The sequence below is a fragment of the Mastigoproctus giganteus genome, chromosome 9, assembly GCF_048544385.1.
Source record: "Mastigoproctus giganteus isolate SK-2022 chromosome 9, ASM4854438v1, whole genome shotgun sequence".
Lineage (NCBI taxonomy): Eukaryota > Metazoa > Arthropoda > Arachnida > Uropygi > Thelyphonidae > Mastigoproctus > Mastigoproctus giganteus.
In genome coordinates, this window is record NC_143583.1 from 35,535,587 (window position 1) to 35,549,541 (window position 13,955).

A 13,955-nucleotide genomic window follows, 5' to 3' on the forward strand; every position below is an offset into this window, starting at 1 on the left:
CTCTTCTGAAGACCCTCTGCTATTTGTTTAAAATTGCAGGTGGCTTTCAGATGGTTTAGTGCAAAACCAAAGTAACTTCTGGTATAGACTTAAGTCCCTTGTTTTGTTAGCATTAAGACCATTGCATTTATTAAGCAGTTTAATTCTGCTCGTCACGAAATCCAAGATTCTTCTTCTTCAACCTTTTGAATAATACCAAAGTAATAACTACATGAATTCGCATAGGGGTGTAAACAAAAATATGTAAATGTCGTGCGAAAGGCATTACGTGGAAATTTAATAATTAAATTTAAAAACGTAAAAACAAAACAAAACACAACCTGCAATCTATTTGCAAATTTGATGGTTTATTGATTACCAGAAGGTAGAAAAGAGGGTTACCGACACATGTACTGACTTAATTAAATTTATTAATTTTAAATCGTTGACATCAATTGAAATTTTGTTCAGATAATTAAATAAACAAAATTTCTCAGAAGAATCCAGTCACGCCTACAATTTATAATCGAAAGTACATTTGTGGAGGAAATCCTCTTTTCCACCTCTGGATAACAGTAAATAAATAAAATAGTCAATTGATTTTAAAAAATAAATCATAAAATACCCTTTTATTTTATAAGCTGAGTTTTCAGTAATCCTTGTTCTGTTTATTAGGACTACGTTGTATCAAAACCATACTGAAAATATATTTATAACTTTTATGCACTAAATGCTCTTTTTATCTATTAATTCAGAAATATTGATTTATTCAGTTCTTTACTTAGATATAAATATAAACTATCAATCATTCCAAAGAGGGTGTCAAAATCTAAATCATCTTATTGGTCGAAATTGTAAGCAAAGTGACCTCTTGTTTCTGAACCAGCAGCCGTGGCGTGTAGCACAGTTGGTAGGATCGCTGTCCTCCCCACATGGTTGGAAAAGCCTTAAGTTCCAGTCCCATCGAATGGCGGGAGAAATTTTTATGGGCTTTTTTCACAACGTGGCTGAGTTATTCGATCTCAGGCGAAGGCAGCGTGGTTTTTTCTCCCGGAAACTCGGGTTTTTCATCCAACAAACAGAAAAATCGACCTCAGAACACACACAATAGATAATATATATGCAGCAATATGGCCTTAGTTGCTGATTCTCCTAAAACCCAACAACAACAACTGAACCAGTAAACGAAGAAAAAAAAAATCACTTTAATAATTATGATCTTTTTTACAAAGAAATTCTGCGTGTTATTAAATATCACGTGAACTTCTGTATTTCTTCTTTTAAAATGAAATTGCAAATTTAAAATGTTCATTAATTAAAAAAAAAGCTAAAGCTAATGTAGCTAGGGGGTGTTGTGTTAGTAACCAGTACATTACATTATTATAATTAAAACTTTTCTTTTTCCATAGCGAGCATAACAACATTTTAATTATTACCGGAAGATATGTTCAGATGGCATAAAATTAACTTATTTTCCGCAGGCTATTATCCAATAATTATATCAACCAAGACGCGTAAGACATAAAAACTTTAATAAACATATTTGCATATTTAAAGCCCATTTGTCTGACTTTTTGTCTAACTACAATTCAGTCACAGTAATCGATGAGTAGATGAATGAATAGTTACACCATTCACACAAATTTCAATACTGTGGTCAAAATGTGCACTGGCTAAAAAATTTTAAACTTTTTGCAATGGCGTCAACAGAAAATGAAACGTACAGTATGCAAATTTAAGTGGTCACGTAGTATGGTCACAAGTTCCTTGGTATCAGATAAATATCGCGCTCTTTTTCTCAGGCATGTTTAGTCGATCTGGTCATTGAGAAGAAAGATGACATTTCCGATTTTCAGAAAGGTGTTATTGTTGGAGCATATTTTGCAAGGAGACACAATTGAGAAAACAAATCCAATCTCTGGTGTATTCAAAGAAACCGTCTCAGAGGTATACAATGAATAGAAAACGAAAGGAGAGCGCAGCTATAAAAGAAAGACATGCGGCACAAAGTTGATACTCCGAGAATGAGACAGAAGGAATTAAAGCGAAAGCTGATTAAAAGATCCAGTGTGCAGCAAATGACTTAAAGTTAAATTTAGGCAAAGAATGACGAATTTCCAACTGAACTGTGAGGCTGGAGTTGAAGAATCTGGGATTTGGTAGTCATGTGCCCGTACGAAAGCCATTTGTTTCTAAAGATTAGGCTGGAGTGGAGTGGTGCCACCAACTCCAAGACTCAACTGTGGACAACGGATATAGTAAGACTGGACAACGCCAGGACTGGACTTTTTACTGTGCATATCTTTTGATTATTTGTAAATCTTACGAATTAGAATCGCTTTGGATATATCTCGGCGTGTACATAACATATACTGATGCAATCATTTAATCGATTACAGCATTATATATTTAGAAATTGCTACAAAAACTGTACTTTGTTATTCGATCAACTCTCACGTTCCAAATATGTCGATTTGATTAATGTCCCCAAGGGGAAAAATTTCTCTGACAAACATCGCCCTGTTACTTCTCTCATGCTCCCTGTCACCCTTAGTAATTACTATCTTAATCAAACTAATTACTGCACGCAGTTTTTGTCAATGCCATTGTTTGGATGAAAGAGGTTCACACTATGGACCGCCCAAGGATGCAATTAGTCTCGCAAGTCGGCAGATCCCTCAGGGTGAAGGGGCACAGCTGTAGTCGATTATCGACCGTTTATTGATGGTCGCCTTCTATCTAAGGAGATAACAATTTCGCCAAAGTCCGACGTCTCCCAGAAGGAAACTGTTCCCAATTCTTTATTTAAGTAGATGTAAACAGAAATTTCTCTTAACTCATCTCTTGGGGGCTAAGTGGAAAGCCTTGGCGTTATTTTCATTTGGAAACCAATTATAAGGTTATTATTCTGAAAAAACACTGAAAGAAGAAAGTGGTTCTTTCCTTTATAACTGTCTCATGGAAAGGGAATCATACATCGAAGATAATAAAGATTTTTTTTGCTTTTATCTGTGCATATTTTTATATAATTAATAAAGTTCGCAAATATTTGAAACTCTTAGTTCGGAAGAAAATATATTTCATTAATTCATTTCAGAGTTTCATAAATATATTTTTTAAATAGCCTTTAAAATATTCTTTTTTAATATTAGAAACTATACTATAAATTTGAAGCGAGCGGATTTAAAAAAAAAAGTATAAGGCAGAGGTTCCACAACTAAAAAAAAAAAAAAAAAACTGAATCAAAGGAAACGATAAAAGAAAGACAATAAGTGAATGTCCGAAAGTGGGAGAAATAAAAGGAGAGTACGAGTAATACTCAGAAGGAACATGAGATGTTTATAGCTACACGAGGAGGCGCCTAGTGAACGTGTGTCCAGCGATTGCTGCGAAGCAACACTCACACTTTGACTATGGTAAGCACGGAAGGTTCAAATCTCAAGTCACATCTTCACGCGTTTGACGAAGACGCCTATAATGTTGACCTTGTTGTGACCGATCCGTCGTGGTGATCTATCACCGAGCGTGGCTGTACTCATCAACGCCCGTTTTTTTTCTTGGTTCTCCCACTAATCACCGACCAGCTGAGACCATCGATCGAGTCAGTTATCAGCAGAGCCACGTCACTCTTGAAGGACGCAAACAATCTCCACAACGCCGGTGGATAATGATGATGGAGACAGCGATCTTTTTGCTTCTTCTTGCCTTCTCTGCCTTTTATTTGCCCAGGTTACGCGAACTTGTTCTGTTTCCCTGGGTCACCAGATTTGTTTCCCTTTTCCGATCGGTTCTCTTCTGAAGAACGACACATTCGTAACTATCCACGACTTCTCTCTTTCACGTTCAGCCAATCGCTGTTGTTGTTCACTAATGTCAAGGTAACCGCATAAGAATAGCCCTTAAATAGGTTTGTTTTCTATAGAAGGGATCATAGTAACAGAATTAATCCATGCCATCAGCGATCTTTATTGAATTTTGCCATATACACTGCCATCAAAAATATTGGGGCATTTTATTTTCATAGCATTACTGGATTTTATGAATGATGCATTTAAGTGATAGCAAAAAATAGCACTTTTTTTCTTGTTCAGTATTACTGAAGCTGCCACATGTGGTACCTGCTTGGCGTTAGCAGAAAAAAGTGCGAACGTTGGTGAAGAAAAGGAAGTGAGACAAGTCTTCTGACGGGAAAAACATTCTCGTGATTAGCGTTGTCTTGGCAACGGTCGGTTCACCGCATCAGTTGCTAAGTTCTGAGGATGAGTTAATTTTCCGACGACACCTCTTACAAAATATATTAGTATTAGTAGTGGCAATATGATGCAAGGAAGCAGGCTTATACAGCATCAGCCAAAAGAAAAAACTAATAACTACACTACCCACCTCATTTGCCCATCCCTTCTTGTAATTTGTCCAATCCCCTTCTTTAAATTTATTCAAAATAACCACTTCTGCAACATTAGAGGGAAGTTTGTTCTAACAGTTAACTACTTGTTGGCTGAAAGCAAATATTCGGACATCTTTCCTCCAGCCATCATCTTCAAATTTCTTCTTCATCCTCTTCAAGTCTTTCCTGGAAAAAATACCCTTTTCTGCCTCCTACAACAGTTCTAACATCCCTCCTAAAATGAGGTTTCCAGACTGTGTAATGCTAAATTTCCAGCTTAACCATTGTCTTATACACTGATTTGTCTTTGCATTATCAATACCCCCTTATGTAGGAATGGACTGATCTGTGACGCTGGTGAAGGCTCAAAGTCGGAAACTATATGGCTATCAGCTTTTGAGTGCTGCGAGGAATAGGTCGGCACCAAGATCTTTCTGATTTCGAAAGTGGGATGATTGCAGGAAGCAAGAAGTGTAGGTGTCAATATCTAGACAACACCGTTATTACGTCCTTACAGTCATAAGAGATCTTCATTTAAATTTTACCGTTTTCATTGTGATGTCTTCTTCAGAGAAAAGTACAGGTGATTCACGTGCTATTAGAATGAAACCGGTCTGTTGCCAAGTCAATTCTAATCTCTGCAAGATTCTCGTCAAAAGAGGACTCGACCACTTCTGCATGCAATTGTACAGGGTGGCAAGGAATTCCGTTGAGTTCTGTTGTCAAATATTGGCAGACAAATTTTAGTGGTTCAATGGTATTCAGTAATGAGGCAATAACGTAACGTATGGACACATTAAGTACAGGCGCCTCCGTAGCCGGGTGGGCAGGAGCAGTAGTGCGTAGCACACGCTTCTTGATTAGACCGGGGTTCGAGCCCGTGAGCCACCAAATACGGAGGATGCGGAAAGGTCAGGGAATGACCACCGCATATCTCCGGAGCAATATGGCCTTAGTTGCTAATGCTCCTAAACAACATCGTAATGTACACAGATGGAAAAATGAAAATTCATCTGAAACAGTCCACCGTTCTTTTCCATTGTGAGACGATTTCGTGTTTCTTTCTTTTCGTGAAGAAAATTGTAACAGGAATCAACTACTAGAAATATTTCATAGATGGTTATTTTCTACAGCTGCTGACGGACTTCTAGCATCTATCATTTCATCAAGATGGTGATCCATCTTATTATCTCAATAAATGAAGTTCTTTCTGTTTGACCAAAGTGGAAGTTGGACGGGACTTCATTACCTCACAGATTCCATGGAAGTTTTCTAGAAAATACAGTTACCGATAAGTTTTGTTCTCAGCACTCCTCTCAGCTCGCATTTTGGAACTGGATTGAGGAAGATACTAGTGAGAGAGGAAACAATTGGACAGCCTAAGTCTTCTATAGCTGGTCATTGTTACAAGCAACTGTATAATTAACTGTAAGCATAATGATTTTCCATATTTTTGTCTTGATTATGAACTTAGTGTTGAAATAAATAAATTTTAAAGCAAGCTCTCCATTTCCGGCTAATTTAATTTTGAAAATGTCCACAAAACAGATTCACGTCCATCTTATGTTTAACTGCCATAGGTGCACGTACGTTCTATCAAATATTTTTATACGAAAGAAAGTTTAGTTGGAAATTATAATTTTACCATAACTTAATAGACCAGTGTGTTGTTATCGCATGCATATAAAATCGCATGCAGGACTATTGAACAAAACCAGTTTTCCAGAGGATGTCATTGAAAATTGAAAAATGCCAATGACAATTATATTAGTCCATTTCTGTTCTTCTCCTCTTGCCCATAGAGCGAATATTTAATTATTTCCTGTAGGATATTTTCTACAAATACTGTGTTTTTCTAAACAACGCGTGTTTTTCATTTTTTTTATTATTGTTCTTTCATTTACAGATCGCTTTAATCTCAAGATGAAATCGCAAGCAGCAAAAGGAAACAAAATAACCGCACAGCGTCTCTCTTTGCTTCCAATACAAATCACAAGAAACAGAACGTAAATGTGAAAATCCCACGCTACACGTCTTAAGGTGAGTCTGACTGAAATGTTTTTGCGTGCTAACAATTCATATTAGTTTCAGAAAATCATAAGAGAGAGAGAGAGAGATTACTTAAATAGAAACAGGATAAGAAAATTAAAAGCCTAAATTTGCAAATTTGGTCTAGTGCATTATAACATGCACTCAACCTACTGATGAGCAGATGGAACCAGAGAAAAAAAGTATGTGTGGGTGTGCTCCGGGTGCAGATAGAGAGACGCTCTTGCAAGGTCTGTGTAAGGTTATGTTTTTTAGGCATTATGATATGTGCGTAAAGCGTCTGTCTTCAAAATGTCCGTCCCTCTGTCCATCCTCATGCAATAACTTGACTCTTAGTGGACGGACTTTCATAAAATATTTGGACCTTTTAGGAAAACTTGAGCAACCAAACCAAATTTCATTAAAATCGGACCAATGGAAATCCAGGAATTATTATGTATAGTGAGAAATTTCTGACAGGCATAAGGTATATTTATAGGGGTTCTATAAGAATTAGCAGAAAGGTCACATTACAGAAGTCGATACAAGATGTTTGAAAATATGGTCATAGGACATCAGTACGGTGTCTGAACCCTTCCAACAGCTAAATAGGCCTGACAGCCGTGAACCATGCTCGATATAAGGGTGTCTATAAGATTCTGTGGCAACAAATCCCATTCTTCCACCGGCTCAGACCGTAGCTCACCAAGTGACCAAGGAGTTGGTCACTTGGTGAGCTACGGTTGGCGTGCAATGCGACGCCTAAGGGCGTCTCATGCATATTCAATTGGATTTCAGTCTGGTGATCGTGCTTGTCACCGCAGTCGCTGAATTTCTTCAGTTTCAAGATATTCCTCTACAGCTTGAACTCTATATGCAGTGAGGCATAAAGTATTTTTTATATTTTTTATTTTATTTTTGGTAGTTGTTGGCGCATCGGCTTCTGTGGCCATAGTGCACCTCCCAAGGTTTTTGCAGTACTTTGATCCAAGCCCAAGGCGGGATTCGAACCCGTGACCTTTGGGTTGCCAGACAGGCACTTTACCCACCTGGCTAGCCCGGTCGGCTGAGGCATAAAGAGAAACGTTGGGCCAACCGCACCGCTAAAAAGTCGCACATAGGTTAGAGAATCTGTTGTCAGTATCTCTGCGCTGTTTTGGTAACCATATCAAAAACATGAAAAGGGGCGTTTACATTGATCATAATTCCGCCCCCTAACGAGAACAGCGCCTCCACAGTAAGCGTCCCTTTCTCTCTGATGTTGGAAGGATGGTATCGCATTCTTTGTTGTCTTCAGATGAAATAACGTGTAGAATCTGTTTGTAGGCTAAATCAGGACTCATCAGAGAACAGAACTGTATCCCATTTGTCAGGGATCCAAGTCACATGTTCATGGCACCAGTTTCGACGAGCTCTGCGTTGGTTTGGGGTTAAACCACTGGCTTCCTTGCGTAGAGCACTTGAATCGGGCCTTCTTGACACAGCCCGGTTAGGAATGTTTTCACCTGTGGCCACAGCAACCTCTAGAGACAGTTAATGACAGGATATCGAAGGGCTCTAGGAACAGACCGCTCCCCGGCTCTAACAGCAAGATTTCATCTTGCTGTTAGAGCCGCGGAGCGGTCTGTTCTGTTGGAGACAGCCCTCGAGCGAACTTTACCAGCTTTTCTTGTAATGATTCCTCTCTCCCAAAACTGCTTCCATAGTGCCGAGACGGAACTGCGTGACACATTAGGCCAACGTGCCACCTACGCTAGCGACTGTCCGGCTTCCAGTCGTCCAACTATCCGACATCTCAAAGAATCAATTAAACGACGATGACTTGCCATCCTGAGTACTGCAGATGGGGCTATCCACTGAGCAAATCAAAAAAACGAGAATGAAGTGATGTGGTCGCAACCAGTATTTTCATTGGCACGCATAATTTGCATAATATACGGCTCTATAAGGTGGTAGATCGATTTCTATTGGATACTCGGAATTTGAATTCTAGAATGCCGATTATATCAAATATTTGCCTTCGGCGACATGTTCACAATAAAATATTCACGAAAAACATTTTGTTCCATTAATTTTGTCGAGCAGTGTATAAGAGAAGGTCGTGCATATATAATATGTTTTTTTATTTTATTTTGAAGTTTGTTTGGCTACCAAACGAAGGTATAAGTTATTTCCAAACTTCTCTGTGATGTTTTTCGATATTATACAAGTCCTAAGAAGGAAACGTAACACTATGGGTGGACCAAGTTGGGTGCAATGTCTGCACTGCCTCTGAGTGATCAACACAAGTTGTGGGCGTCGTAAGTGTATGCCTTTTGTTATACCTCTGATAAGGAGAGAGCCCACAAACCATCATGTTAACTGCCATATTTGCATAGTGAATCCTTATCAAAGCTAAAAAAGTCTGCAGATTAAAACTATAGTGTATCTCAACATATCATCTTCTATTGCTCCAGTGACCCACGCTAAAACGCCACATTTCCCTAATCAGCAGAAACCGAATAACTCAGTTGAATGCAGAGCTCCTGAGGTCCGTTTAAAAGAGTGGAATCCAATACATTCCCGATGGAAAACCTCGACATGCTGAAAAAGACGCGTCAGTTATATACTGTTGCAGAATCCTTGTGCTATTGTTCGATTTTACAGATCATTATCAAGAGATCAGTATTAGCATAATCCAGAAGAATGGCTTCATAACTCGTACACCCAAAGATTCCTGTTGGGCACTTTGGACATATTAAATAAGAATACAGAAATGAAAATCATGAGTCAGAGAATATGAGTTTAGACCTGGCGCACACACTGTAGTAAACAGTCCCTCTAAGAAACAAAAAAATCTTGCCTACAGCCCTCTATATCAAACTGATACTGATTAAACAATTTGTTAAAGCACTGAATCTTCAAGGTGGCGCCTTCACGCAACTACAACCTATGGAGGGGGACAAAATAATGTAAACATCTGATATGAAAGTAGTTGTTCATATAACGTATTTATGAAGATACAGTGATGGTTTTGTTTCTTTTTTTTTCTTGTAGGTAGTACTGTGAAGAAAGGCAAATAAAAGCTAATGTTCAGAGGCGATATAAAAACATGGAGGAGATCAACAATGGTTTGGGCAGCAGTATCTTAGTATTCTTTGGGTCCTATCATCACCCTGAACGGGTGAATTACTGTTAGTAATTACCTCGATATTCTGGAGGCAGGGCTCATCCGATGGCGCAGACATTGTTTCCCGCAAACGATGTCGCGTTTCAAGATGACAATGCTCCAATTGGACACATGCCAGATGTGTCCAATCTTGGTTTGAGAAACATCAAACTGAGGCTAAGCACCTCCCATGGTCTTCACAATCACCGTTATTGAGCCATTGTAGGCATATTTGGAGAGGAGGAGGATGAGAAGCAGATTTCCTCCACCTTCATCACTCAGGAAGTTTGAAAGGCTCCTCCATGAAGAGTAGTCCAATATTCTATTTAAAACAGTTCAAGATTTACATGAATCTATTCCAAGTAGAATGCAAAGTGTTTTAAAAGCAAAAGGAAACTCAACACTATCTTAGTGAGTGCATACTTGTAACTCTTATTATAGTTGTTTCCATTATTTTGTCCACTCCAAAACTGTCAAATGCAAAAGTGAAAGTCGGAATATTTATTGATTCACAAGTTAAGCTGGTGTAGGCTTCGCAAGAACTGGAAGATAAAATTACTGATGCTGAGCTAAATGCCTGGAAGATGTTTTGCCTTGCGGCGAATTGCTTCTTTGCAAATTTAAGATCGAAAAACTGGGATGCCGAATATCAGCCAAGCTCCCTTAATCATACTTCGTTTTGAATTTTTCATTCCAAAACCTGGCGATATTAGTAACCAGCATTGGGAGAGATTCCACCAAGACATAGAAAATTGGAGAAGTAGCAGCAAAGAAGGTGGTAAGAAACTATGATGGGCGACTATTTCTGGTACTTGATTCTGAATGATCACACCAGCCACTTAATATGAAAGTAGAAAATAAAATATAAACTGTATCCATCCTCATTTTGCACAATGGTTTTGATCTCTTGTTTTTCGCATACTCCAAGAGACTGAATAGAGTCGCTATTTTTCTTATTTACATTTTTTAATTATTATCTAAACCAGGCAGATAATATTACCAAGTTAAATTCCGTTTTGAAGCCATTCCATTAAGGTAATGTATACCAAAATGAAGAATGGGCGCGAACGCTACGATTGTCTCGCTACTTCCGGCAATGCTCGTTGAACCTATTCGTTCAAGTTAAATAATGGACATAATGGACTACAAGAGCACTTTAACATGAAGACTAGAGTTCCATTAGTAACCTTTGTGCTTTATGTACTACATTGTTCTTCGTGACGATGCACAGGTCACTTTACTTGCTAGCGACATTGAAGTAGTGTCGTATCATGTGAATTAGGCTGCTCTCACCAGTATGTCTACTAAGAACTGTGGAAAAAGCCAATCTCACATGAATAGACTGAAAGTTTTGTTGAATACTAATAGCTTTTAAAATGTATTTAACAAACTATACTCTGGAGTATAGTATTTCCCATTAGCAGACAACTCGGTTACCCATCTTAAAAGAGTATTCAATAGGCTTCCTAATATCATAAAGGAAAGTTAAATGCGGACCAGTTGAAAAGGGAGGTTACGAAACCTTGGAATCCCAGAACGTTCAAGAATCTCCAAGAAGGATGTTTATTACAAAAACATTTTCCTCCACTTTCGTTGGGAAATATGCTTCATACAAGGAACGGACTAAAATCTTTACTCCACGTGCCGGGTACTCAAAATGTCTTGTTATCTCAAATTTTTTCGAAGAATCTACCATACACTTTTAAATTTCTTGCTAGCCAATATAGTTCATATAGTATTTAAGAACAGATAACAGAGATCCACAAAAAAGCATACAGATAAGATTCTTTCGTTTTTCTGCCTTTCCAAAGGTGTCGCTTTATCAATGTTTAGGGAACATTTAAGCAGACTGTCCACATACGTGCAACCGATGGAATGTTCCCAAAAATCTAAATGCATTGGGTTGAAAAATTCCCTTGAAAACGAAAATACATATAACGTAGAAACATATCTGGCTTCGAGAATAACTTTGTGATGTGGCGTGAAAAGAAATTCTTTTGTGCTTTCTGTATAATAGCTTGTAGATAAGCAATAAGGCGAATCCCGCATTGCAGGTGGCAGTTTTGGGTTTGAAGTGTGTGTGTGCTACGTTTCTTGACGCTGCATGCCGATCTTCCTTTCAGTTATTTGCATAAAACATGACTGCTCAAATAGGATCAGACTACAATGTGTAGTAAATATTTATATAATACCCCGCAGGTAGACAGGAAATGATTTTATATCACGGAGTCGGTGTTATTAAACTGCATGAGGTCTTTTAGCGGCAAATTTCCAGAACTGCTAGATGTGGTTGAGGATTTATCATGGCGATCTACAATTGGATTTGTTTCCAATAAAAATGTATTCGCTTACTTTTTATCTGCCTATTTATCTCTCTGTCTGTTTTAAATAAATCCACGTTCTCTATATATATTATAATAGCTCGAATCCATCGGATTAAATGATTGAGTTTGAAAAATAAATAATGCATAATATATATCGGCTTTTATATAGATATTTGGCATTACTTCAGAGAGATTTCAATTTGTTATTAACAAAGACATTAAGTAAACTGAGACAAGCGCCATTCTGTGAACAGGAAAGATAAAATAAATCGCTGATATATTTTTGATCCAAATTTTAATTAATTCAAATTCAATCGTTTAAATAGAGTTTAAAAATAGTTCGTTTTAACTATTTCTATTTAATTAAATTTCATCGCAGGGCATTTCATGTATTAAACCGCGTGTAATCGATTTTATTATACATCCAGTGGCAACTTTAGTAGGTACACGTATCGTTTTCATGAAATAGAGGGATTCCGAAACCGTGCTGGGGTTTTCACTTAAGGCTATCTCTGGTGTATCGAGATTGATCCATTACCTAAATAACATCCAATCAATGTGGATCTTATGGTCAGAAAACGCTCCTTAACGCGTTTGGCCAACGGAAGCTTGACAAAACAGGTTTACAGACAGATTACAGTCCCTCAAATAACAACCCAGTACAAAAGTGGTAACTAAAGAGGTATTTCTGAATGCACAATTCGTTGCACCTTTGTCAAGGAGTAGGTATTCGCCACTTACTGGGTTCCACTCCTGTCGGAAAAAAAGCACGAGGTATGGTTACTATGGGCTTAGGAAATACTGGGAAAACGTTGCCTCTTTTAACGAATCCCTGTTTCTGCTGTTTCACGATGATGAGACGAACGTGGCGAAAGAGTTATTAGTCCTTCAGCTCATCCTGTGAGGCGTAGAAAATGCAAGTGGTTTAATGGTATGGGAGTATTTTCATGGTGCAGATCGGGCCACTTATTACCAATGAAGTAACGTTTGGTTGTCGCATATTATCTGTAAGTTGTTTCTGACCAAGCATATCCCTTCATGGGCAGCCAAGAGCATCTATCCACGAATGGGTTCTTACACAGGATCATGTACTATGTCATAGGGTCAGTATTGTAAAAAAATCGTTCCAGAATATGAGAGTGAACTCAAGTCTACTCCGGTGGTTTCCTAAGTCATCAGATCTTAACCTAGTTGAGCACCTGTTGTATACTAATGGCGGCAAGAACTCTTCGAAGTATAGGTCCACAACTAATTTGCAACAACAACTATTCGACATATTTGAGTCAATGTGCACCAGCATTCTCTGTGGCACGATTTCGTTGAGGCCATTCTGGGGGGGGGGGGGGGTAAGGTGCGATCTATCAATCTATTAGGCAGTACATTTAATAAAGTGGTCACACAGCGTAGATTTAGAAATAGAAATAAAATATGAATTTAGGAAGAAATTTAGAAAATAATATATATACCTATATAAATATAGGTATACATACCTATTATACCTATTTAAATATAGGTATATATACCTATTATACCTATTTAAATATACCTATTTAAAATGCTATTAGAAAGAAATTCAACAAAACACTTCTCAAGAAACTTTTGTTCGAACTTTGCTGAAACATTTAATATTAACAGAATATACTGTTTTGCCATAAACAGAAGCGCAATATCAGAAGTTTTGAAAATAATCAAGAGCAAAAGGAAAAGAAAAAGCTTTTTCACTATTCCATAAATCTATTATGCAGTGCGCTTGTTACATTAACAACTCCCCCTTGCATAAAAATATACTGCAGAAATACACATTATGGAGGGAGTCTATCTCTACAGAAGATAGACTCCCCCTCCCCTCTCTACAAGATCATAGACTCCCTCCTCTATCTGCCGGGAATAGATCTTGTAGAGGTTTTGTTAGAGGAGACTTATTGTAACTTAAGTTGTTTTACACATTTTGTCGTTCTTTTAGCAAAAGTTGTTCTCGAGTTTTAAAAACTGGAATCATATGATAGTCTATAATGAAGCTTTCCTGTTCCATCCCACAACTCAATTCTTTTGTAATGCTAATCATCCTACCTACAGGTACGCTGTAATT

The 13,955-nt window shown here is 37.9% G+C and overlaps 1 pseudogene across 1 annotated transcript in view; it reads left to right on the forward strand.

Annotated features, from left to right (window-relative positions):
- LOC150080143 (sex peptide receptor pseudogene) overlaps positions 1–13,955 on the forward strand; it is a 275,783-nt pseudogene that overhangs the window by 176,433 nt on the left and 85,395 nt on the right. The window contains exon 4 of the transcript XR_016547436.1: positions 6,273–6,406. The product of XR_016547436.1 is annotated as a sex peptide receptor pseudogene, transcript variant X1 (transcript). The remainder of the gene's footprint in view (positions 1–6,272; positions 6,407–13,955) is intronic.